Below are 10487 nucleotides of genomic sequence, written 5' to 3'. Positions count from 1 at the left end.
TCTCTCTCTCTCTCTCTCTCTCTCTCTCTCTCTCTCTCTCTCTCTCTTCATGTTTCTACCAAGAAATTCCCCAGTCAGAAAGCTAACACCTTATTTTTATATGGTCCATATAGAGAAGATGTGGTAATTTTAAAACACAGGGCACTTCACAAGACAGGACAGATTCATGTACCACAATGATGGGCTTTAGTAGGAAAGCAGAGGAATAACTAGTGGAGGGAATGGTGTAAGCCATAATGTAGAGGAAGGGAATCATGAAGTCTGTTCAGGAGACAAGGAATAAACCAGTTTTATGAGGGAATAGAAAAGGATTGGTTGGAAAGATCTATTGGAGCCAGATTTTGAGGGTTTTAATATCAGATTAGGAATTTTGATCTTTTTCCTATGGACCATAAAATAATTGAAGGGAAGGAGATGACATGACAAAAATATGTTTTTAGGGCAATTCATCTTTTTAGGCTTTTATTTTGTTTTAAGAGGTGATATTTATCACTCTGACAAACAACCCCTCCCCTTCCAAAAAGATCAAAGGGTCTGCCTACTATAGAAATATACGAAAGACAGGGAGAAGGGTGTCACATCATTGATCTTATATGAAGAAGGTTGCAAAGATGGTCAAAAGACTGGAGATTATGCCATACCAGGAATGCTAGAAGACCTGAGGATGTTGGTCTAGAGTTTGATGTGGTGGAAAGAGAGTGACGTGATGAATTTACTCATATACTTAAAGGGAAATTGGATGTGTTTTGCTTATACATAAAAAGTATGACAAGTCGCAATTGCATTGAGATTCAGATCTATGCTTAATGTAAAGAAAAGTCTCCTAACAATTAGAGTTTTTATAAGATGGAATAAGCCACCTTAGGAAACAGTTGTTTCCTATTAATAAAGGTCTAATAACAGAATCATAACTTGTGAGTGATGATGTAAAGGGGACTTCTGTTCAGTCATGAATTCAATTTGAAGATGTACTGAGTTTCTATATCCCAATTACCTCTCTAAGCCTTCCTGTTCTAAACCAAATCCAAGCAAAGGCAGCAATATGGTGATCCACAATATCATATGGAAAAGAATAGTAGTGATGGTAAAATACAGTGGGATTCATGGTTGAGCTACATCCTGACAACACTATTAAAAGAGTAAGTCCACACATTGGTGGTAGAACAGGGGACTTTGATAAATTCAATTCTCTCACACCACTTGATGAAATTATGGGATGGAAGAAACAAGTAACAAAAATGATGAAGTGTTAAGGTTTTCCTCCTTGTAGACTTTAAGTGACTTCATTCACAGTTTAAAGAGGGTGTAAAAACCATGAGTGGCAGATATTCAACTGCGAGTGACCTATTAACAACTTATAAAGAAAGTAAAAAGAAACGTTTATACTCCTTTGCTTCTTTAGGAGGTGTGATAAAATTCATTAATTACTTTGAGAGGATTATAGATCCTTGACTTTGGTTTAGTCCTGCAAAAGAGAGCCATTTCTAGCAACTGTGAAGTTAGCTATGAAGAACTGATCACTTCAGAAGTTATCATTCATTGCCTTTTTTGTATACCTCTTTCAAGTGTTTGGCAAGGGTGGAAGGGAAGGGAGAGGAACACATGAGGAGATAATGATATTTTTTGGTGGAGTAACTCACCCAGGAGGAGATGCTATATGTGGCAGAAAACAAGCCCAGAGAGTCCAGATGGAGAATCTAGTTGAGTTGCAGAAGGAATAGCTATAATGAGATACTTTCCTTTACTCCCTATTGTTTGGCATATATTCTGCTATGTATATTTTCTCTGATTTCTATTTTATTATTGTCTTGGGTAAATGGAGTTAATTCAAGCACATATCAAGACCACTCCATGATGTCACTAGTCCTCTACAAAAATGAAAGACAGGGGCGGCCAGGTGGCTCAGCGAGTAAGAACACCAGCTCCAGTGTTGGGATGACCTGGAGATCGAATCCCGGGCTCAGACACTTAGCACCCACCCAGAAACACCTGGCCGTGTAACCTTGAGCAAGTTACTTAACCCCAATTGCTTAAAAAAATGAAAGACAGACAACAACAACAACCTGAGACTGAGAATTTTTGATGGACAAAAATGGGAACAAATGCAATCAATTTTACTATGGCTCACACTTCAAACAGTTACTAGAAACGAGATAAGACCAGGAGCTGGAGAAAAAAAAAAAAACTGCTGTGTAGAGTATCAAGGCCCACAAAGAATCCAATCAAAGACCAGCATGAAGGGACAAATTCAAACTAAATGTCAAAGACAGGCAATTTCTAAAACATTAGAAAATGAAAAGGTTGGGAAATGGATCTACCTTGTAGCACTCTACCTAATTTCTCCATTGTTTCCATTGTGTTGGTCCGTAACCTACCACTGGGTCCCGGAAACTAGTACAAATACCCTTTCTATAACCTGTAGAAATGGTGAAAGTTTCCAGGATGTAACTGAGCAAAACACAAAAGTAGTATGCTGAAACTTTTTTTCCTTGCATCTTTTCATATTAAATGAAATAGATGGCTACAGAAAAATAATAACCTTTTTAATATAAATATAGAAGGTTGAGGCTGACCTAGAGAATTTTCCAATTGTAGGGTAAGGGCTTTAAGGCTGTAAGTTTTCCTGTTTCAATGTCCCTGAGCAATATTTTCTATTAACCTCTAGGTTAGAATTCAGAAATCAACCAGCAAGGGTTTCTTTCTTGCTCAGCCATGTGAAGCCACTTGGCTTGGTAGTATAGGAGACTCTTACATAGGCATTAAAGAGGATATTTTGTGCATGTGTCAGAGAGACCTTGACAAGATCTCTGGAATTGTGGTCTAAGTATAGGGCTACCTGGTAAGAAAATTAAATATTATACTTGCTCCATGGTTTATTAATAAGGCAATGAATAGGCTTTTTCAATATGTTTATAGTGCAACACTCCACCCACTGTTGGCTATTTATACTATTGCAGTCAACTACAGTACCCCAAATGTTATGTGGTATACCCCCAAAGGCACACTTTATATCCATGTCACACCCACATATAGGTAATGTCTCAGTACAGCATCAAAAATTTGAAACAACAAAATATCTAAATTGTAATAGCCATGGGAATTCCAGGGGCCATGGCACAGGGAGGGGTGTATTCTTTGGTTTTTGCTTTTTTCTTTTTCTTTTCATGTAGCTCATGTAGGACAAGGTTTTGTACACAGTTAAGTACTTAATAATTGCTTTGTCAAACCTCATTGAACTGAATGGTATGACATTTTGTTGCATTGCTACAACACCAAACCATGTGAAGTTATATTAGTCCATCTTGAGATATTCTTTGGAGGTTCTGCAGAGATTTTCAAAGCATTATGTCTTCTCTTAGCAAGCTCTGTCACTTCCTGGCAGCTGGGAGGAGGTAAATTTAATCCTCCCAAGAATGATTTCATTCACTTGCAAATGTTAAGCATCACCCCCCCCCCCCTTCTCTCTCAGCACCTCACACTCTCCATCAATCTTCATAACTCATCAGAAAACAAATCTTTTCTGCTGTTGGTTTGCTTAAAATTTATAATCACTAAAAAAATAATAAAACCTTTTAAACTCTAAAATGTTTCAGGGGCATAGTTTAAGTGGAAGAAGGTGAAAAGACACTGAGAACAGTCAAGACTATACTTGACTGTTTAAGGAAACGTGTCCCTGAATTTGGTGTGAAAACAAACATGACATGAAAGACCTATTCACTTTAATAAGCACTAAATTAGGAGTATGTTGTTTTTGTGTGTGGTTCTGAGATGTGTTTGTGTGAATGATGAGAGCAGAGTAAGGGAGTCCAATTAGCCATCATCATGTAGGGTTGCACAACTACCATGAAAAAACCTGAACCAATTTTCATGTTGCCTGATTTTTGTGTAGAAAATAACAAACCCAATGGTCTTCTTTCCCATGCTCTAGAAAAGAGCAGGGTATAGAAGCCCCTCAACAACATGGTAGGCAGGTTCTTGTTCCCTAAAGCAGACAAACCTTGCACTGGTGAAATTTCTCACAGGACATCATATTCTTATCCTCAGTCCTCTCAGGACATTCTTCTCATAGAAACATATAGGTCAGAATTAGAAGAGATCTGAGGGATCATATTTGCAATTGCTTTTCAGCCTGTTTTATTTCACATTATTTCCACTATGTACTCTACAGTCTGGCCAAACTGAACAAGCTGACCCCATGCCTGGAATGCACTTTCTCCTCACCTCCAACTCATATTTTCTAACTCCCTTCAAAGCAAAGGTCTTACCTGGTACATCCCAGTTCTTAGAGCTCTCTCTATATTATATTCCCTGTCATAATGTATGCTCCTTGAGGATAGGGGCTATTTCACTTTTGTCTTTGTATCCCAAGTGGAGGCCATGTCCAGTCATCCTGATGTGTATCTGGCCCCTGGGTCTAGATGACTTCAGAGAAGAAAGTGAGGCTGGTGACTTTGCACAACCCTCCCTCCCTTAAATCCAGTTCATTTGCAAGTCATGGCATCACTTTCCTGATGTCATGTTCCCCTCGAGAACGAAGAAAAAAAAGCAACAATTTTTTTCCAATAGTATTTTGTATTCCTTATCCATTTCCATGTACCTTCCTAGTAGATTGTAAGTTCCTTGACAGCAGAGGCTTTAAAAAAATCACTCATCTCCAGAATATGGAACAGTGCTTTGCACATAGTGGTTGCTTAGTACATACAAGCTTCTTGGATTGAATCTAATAGAATTCATACCTTCTTTTTATAGAGGAAAAAAGATGATCTTAGAAGTGAAGGTTGTTGACCAAAGACACACAAAAATGTAGGCAACGCAAGGTAGTGGAAGTCATGAAGTCATGAAAACCTGGATCCAAATACCACCTAGCAGTGTCATCATGGGTCTGGTAATCTCTCTGAGCCTCAATTTCCTCACCTATAAAATAGCTATGATAACCATAACATTGGCCTCACAGGATCTGGGTGAGATTAAAGTGTGCTCACACAAGATAATGCATGTAAAGTAACACAGAAAGATTAGTTATTATTGTTAGCAGAGGCAAGGTAAAAATCAATGTATGTAACCCCAAGCATCCTAGCATACCCAGGATGGCTGCTAGCACAGGTTCCTTGACCTGCATTTCTAAATGAAAGCAACTCAAAAAGGGTTAAAAATCTTACTTTAATCAAACATATATATCATTTACTTAGTTCAGGGGCAAAAGTCAGCACTCTGAACTTCAGAGAAAATGCAAACAGAAATTACAAGCAGAAAAAAAAATACATACAGAGAAAATAATGCAATTTAACAGACCAATATACAGGGTTTCTAGCTGTCTTATCATTACATACATACATAGTTACCAGAGAGAGAAGCACTAACATCTGGGTTTTCAGAGGGAGAAGGGGGTGCTCAATGGCTTTCCAGACCTTCCTCTGTACAAATCACACACTCTTCCCACAAATTAGCCCCAAAGCAAAACCTCACCTTAGAGTATACATATACCCTTCTACAGGGTCAAAGGATATCACAACCTTTATGACCCACTGCCTAATTACAAATTAACAAAAGGTGCGGGCCTTCCTGGAAAACAAGCCTCCCTCCAATCAAGCTCCTCTGTTGAGTTCCACTTGCGGCCCATTAAGGGGCAGGGAAGATCTTCAAATTCCCTTACCATTACAATGTGCCCTTGCCAATATCTACACAACTTTGTCTATGGTGAACTATCAAGAATTAGAAAAGTCAGTATTGACTTAGGTACTGATTGCAAGACATGGGGTTTCCTTTGGAGAATTAGAACTCTCAGGATGATTGTAGGATAGGGAGAGAAGGGACAGGTATCTGCATGGACAGTGACTCAAGGAGGTAGTTCATTGGTTGATGTTAGGAAAGATAAAAAGATCAGAAGTTTATATACATAAACCATTCACTTAAATAAACAGAGATCATCTGACTCCAAATCCAAAGCCTTTTCTACTTCATCATACTCTGTGGTTTCTTAAAGAGAAAGAAAATTAACCAGGAGAACCAGAAATGATGTTAGCAAAAAACTTTTCTCCCAACAAGTTTTTGAGAGAAGTCCTGCCACCATTATTATTCTCATTTGAAGCACCTGGAGCATATAGTGTGACTGGAGCAGTGGGCCTGAAGTCAGAAAGACCCACTTTTAAATCTCATTTCAGGAATTTACTAGCTGCGTAGCTTTGGACAAGTCACTTAACCTCTCTGTTGCCTCTGTTTCTTCAACTGTTAAATGAGGATAATAATAGCACCTACCTCTCAGTGTTGTTGTGAGCATCAAATGTGATATTATTTGTAAAGCATTTGCCACAGAGCCTGACACATATTAGGGGCTATATAAATGCTAGCTAATCATCATCATCATTTTACAGAGAATCAGAAAGCTTAAGTGACTTGCTCCTGGTTACATAGCTGTAAGATCTTGTTATTTGAAAGTATTTCTTTCTTACCTTCCACAATTTATTCTGTTATCCAAACCATAACCCAAACATCAAGTAAGAAGATAAGTGTAGGAGCCCTGACAGTGACAGCATCCCCTAGAATACCAACCCTTCTTCTAGCCCAGCCATCACAGTTGTCATCTGGGGAGGCAGTTCCTGTGAAAAGGGGCCAGCCATCACCACCAGCTGCCAACAAATTGCTACTCACAAGCTAGCAAACCAGTTTGACTCAAGTAATAAAACATCCTGATGGAGAGTCAGGAAGCAACATACACCAGACAAGTCAATTGACCACCATCACTTTGGCCACTATTTCCTCTCACAGCCCACTGGAGATATCCCATGGTTCTGAACCCAACAGTCTTAGGAATATCAATGCTTCCAGACTAGTGCTCTCAGCCTTCATCCTGGAAAGCAATATGTTGGGAGATAGAGTCCAGTAACTGTGCCTGCAGGTGCTGAAGTCACATCTATTTAAGACACAGAAAAGTCTTGTAACCAGTCTTTGACATTGTCAAAGGGGTCAGCATCAGAAACTGATAGGACTTTTATCCATGGAAATGATATTAAAGGAGCAGAATTTGACATCTGCTTTGTCATAGAATCTGGAGAATCATGGGACATTTCCATCTTATTTTCAGTTGAAACCTTATATGTAGTGTCATCCATTAGAATGTGAGCCCTTTGAGAATTAGGACTGTTACTTTTCTGTGTGTATCCCAAGATTTTAGCACAGTGCTTTTGCACTTGGTAAGTGTTCAATAAATGTTTTATTCACTCATTCATTAAAAGATTGATATTTTCAATACGTTGCCCCCTGACATACACATATTTTTCACATGTATAAAAATTTACATCATCATAATAATCCACCATTATCTTTGATCATCTCTTTTGTTTGAAGAAGAATATGCTTCATGAGACTTTTGTCAGCAAAAGGTCATTCTCCCACCTACTTATTTGTGTTTTTCATTATAACTTAGACCTTGTGAGAGGACTGACTCCATGTTAGACAGTCCTAAAGTTTGCAAATAGGAGGTAATTCATTTGATGCTGCCACACATTTCATTGTGATGAAAGAATCTGATGAATTCTTGAATTCTAATACACAAGACCATTCTGCAGCACCAGACTAGTAAGTTCCAAATATATTTAATAGGGTCAAAGTGCTAACTGTCCAATGCAACATTCCACTTGCACACTGTCGCACCTGGCCTGTAGAGTGAGGAGGAAAGCCTAGTCTGTACTCCCTTGAAACATCTAATATCTAGAATGTTGTAGTCCATAATGCTGGTGATTTAAGAGGAGGCACTGAGTCAGGACTAAACCATAATGGAGAGAGCTTTCATTCTAGACATAAAGCTGATGTTCTGACCTTTGGTGATTATGAAAGCTTTCTCACCACACAATGAGGCCAAAGAAATTTCCCAGGTGATTTCATTTGGATCTCAGATCCAGAGCTCAATTGTTTTGGAATGTTGCTATGCATTGTTAAACAGCTGCCACATTTCAGCCAAGAGGTGGCTGCATTTCAATGGTGGGTGAAGTAATTCCTGTTTATATATGCAGTCGCAAAAGAGTTTTGGAGCCCTTTGGCATGTCAGGCATTTTATAATACATCATTAGTTATTTCTAACAATAGTCTAAGAGGGATGAGGGTTCTCTCACACATATACATACTTTGAAAGGTGATAGTCAACCAGAAACAACCTCTGAGGTATTCTCTTTTATCCAGTTGATTGGAGCACAGCTGAGAATGTCGCTTTAATGGTGAAACAAATCTTGAGGTAATTTCTTGGAATGCGTATCTGATGAGACCAGACCAAAAAAGGGGAGGGGGGGAGAAGCTGAACAATAATCTACATATCTGGTGGCCCAGAACAATGGCAGCAAGCCCTCTGGAAAATAAAAGTCTGTTTTTGAGGCATGTGCTCATTGCGGTCATCACGGTCTGCTAAATCCAGGTTAGTGAAGTAATAACATTATTGCTTTGCAAACTCTAGCCACACACACACAAAAGGATAAACTTGACATTTGGATACTAATCAAGGACTACCCATTTTCTGTGTTAATGCTGGGATTCAGATACCGAGACTTCTTAGTAACTAGACTTCTTTTACAAGTGGTGTTAGCAAGTGGGCTGAGCTTGTCACTGTTCGATTCATTTTCCAAACGGGGCAAAAGGCAAAGAGAGTTTGAGCAATTTTTTCAGTGTCCCGGGACACTATGGAAAACTCCAGAATATAAACCTTATTTCCTGCCTTGAAACACTCTGTGCTCTCCAAAAGACCATATTCTTAGGGGAGTTACCCCCGGTGCTCCTACTCAAGATCAGTCCTAGAATTTATAGCAAATTGTATCAAAAGTAAACACATATAACCACATATAGTAAACTCACAAAAATGGGGTTGAAGCCTATACTCACTCTCACACATCAAGCACTAGATTCTGCTCTTTTATTCCCTGACAATTACCTAGAGGAAAAGCAAATATATAAGGGAAAATGTTATTATGCCAAAATACTCTTTGTAAAACAAGTGAATCTGTTATTTTGTATGACTATCTCTTATTTCCAGAGATTCTTTGGATTTATATAGTTCTTCAAAAAAGTTGTTAAGGACTTATGACATTTAGAGCTAGAAAGAAGCGTTTTTACTATCATGTGGTCTTTTGTTGTTGTTGTTCAATCTGTCCAATTCTTCATGACCCCATTTGTGATTTCCTTGGCAAGGATACTGGTGTGGTTAACCACTTCCTTCTCCAGTTCATTTTACAGTGAGAAAAATGAAGCAAACAAGATGAAGTGACTCGCACAGAGTCATACAGCTAGTAAGTGTCAAAGGACAAATTTTGAACTTAGAATGTCCTCTATCCACTGTGCCACCTAGCTGCTCATTAATCTAGTCTACCCCATTCATTTTATATATGAGGAAATGGAGTCCCAGAGAGGGGAAGGGACTTGGACAAGGTTCCCCAAGTACCATGTAATAGTGCCAGAATTTAAATGCTAGTCTTTTCACTGAGTTTTGTGTTCTTTACAATGTACTACCTTACACTGATTCCTCATTTAACTAGCTTAAAAACAAGAGCAAAAACAAATTTCTGGGGACTTTCCTATTTCAAAATATTATGACATCATGTGAGGCTTTGTTTAAAACTCAACTGGAATTGCAATTGTTAGCCTAGATTGTTTTTTAATTATTAAAATATTTTGTTTTGAAATAAGAAGCATTTACCAACTTTCAAACAAATACTCAGACTCTTACAAACAACAGCAAAAGGCAGGGATGTGCCCTTTAAATTTAACAATGTGGTACTACCATAAACCCTTATATTTGACCAAATTTTCGTTGCTTTTCTATGGTGTCATAGACAATGTGTATATTATATTTCTGGCTTTGCTTTTTTCACTCTGAATAACTTCATAAAAGGCTGTTTGTGCTCAGAATTCTTCATATTTCTTCATTCCTTATGGCTCAGTGATATTGCATTACATTCCTAGAACATAATTAGTTCAACTAGCCTCCAATCACTGAGCATGTATTTTGATTCCAGCTTTTTCTTATCACAAATAATACTGCTATAAATATTTTTGTTCACGAACCTTTTATTGCTGTCAATAACCTCCTAGGGATACAATTATGAGTGGAAAATCTCCAGTTCAAGAGTTATGATGAATCTAGCAACTTTTCTTACATAATTCCAAATTGTTTCATAGAATTGTTAACCAACTTACGGGTTTGCCAAGCATGAATAATAATAGACATGATCTTGATGATATGTCACATGTATATAACACTTTAAAGTTTGCAAATCACTTTATAAATATTTCCTCATTTGACCCACTTACAACCCTAGGACTTAGGTGCTATTACCATCCCCAATTCATAGATAAGGAAACAAAAGCAGACAGAGCTTAAGTGATTTGCCCAAGATCACATGACTAGTGTTTCAGGTTGTATTTGAATTCAGTTCTTCATATCAAATTTCTCATATAGAGGTTTGATATGCAAATGTATAGATAGCTAGTAAACATATACATCCAAA

General features: G+C 38.0%; 2 long non-coding RNA genes across 5 annotated transcripts in view; one reads left to right on the top strand and one right to left on the bottom strand.

Annotated features, from left to right (window-relative positions):
* The window catches only part of LOC138154893 (uncharacterized), a 311748-nt gene that overhangs the window by 75715 nt on the left and 225546 nt on the right, over nucleotides 1-10487 (bottom strand). The gene's annotated exons all lie outside the window — the stretch shown is intronic.
* LOC138154890 (uncharacterized) overlaps nucleotides 8276-10487 on the top strand; it is a 58267-nt gene continuing 56055 nt past the window's right edge. Inside the window, exon 1 of one of the 2 annotated variants that reach the window (XR_011166702.1) lies at nucleotides 8276-8404. This is a non-coding gene — a long non-coding RNA (uncharacterized lncRNA). The remainder of the gene's footprint in view (nucleotides 8405-10487) is intronic. The other variant, XR_011166701.1, reaches the window with a different exon arrangement.

This window comes from Petaurus breviceps, unplaced genomic scaffold (genome assembly GCF_028583685.1).
Source record: "Petaurus breviceps papuanus isolate PSGF00001 unplaced genomic scaffold, PetGlider_PUasm1.0 91133, whole genome shotgun sequence".
Taxonomy (NCBI): domain Eukaryota; kingdom Metazoa; phylum Chordata; class Mammalia; order Diprotodontia; family Petauridae; genus Petaurus; species Petaurus breviceps.
This window is presented reverse-complemented; position numbering and strand designations above follow the sequence as displayed.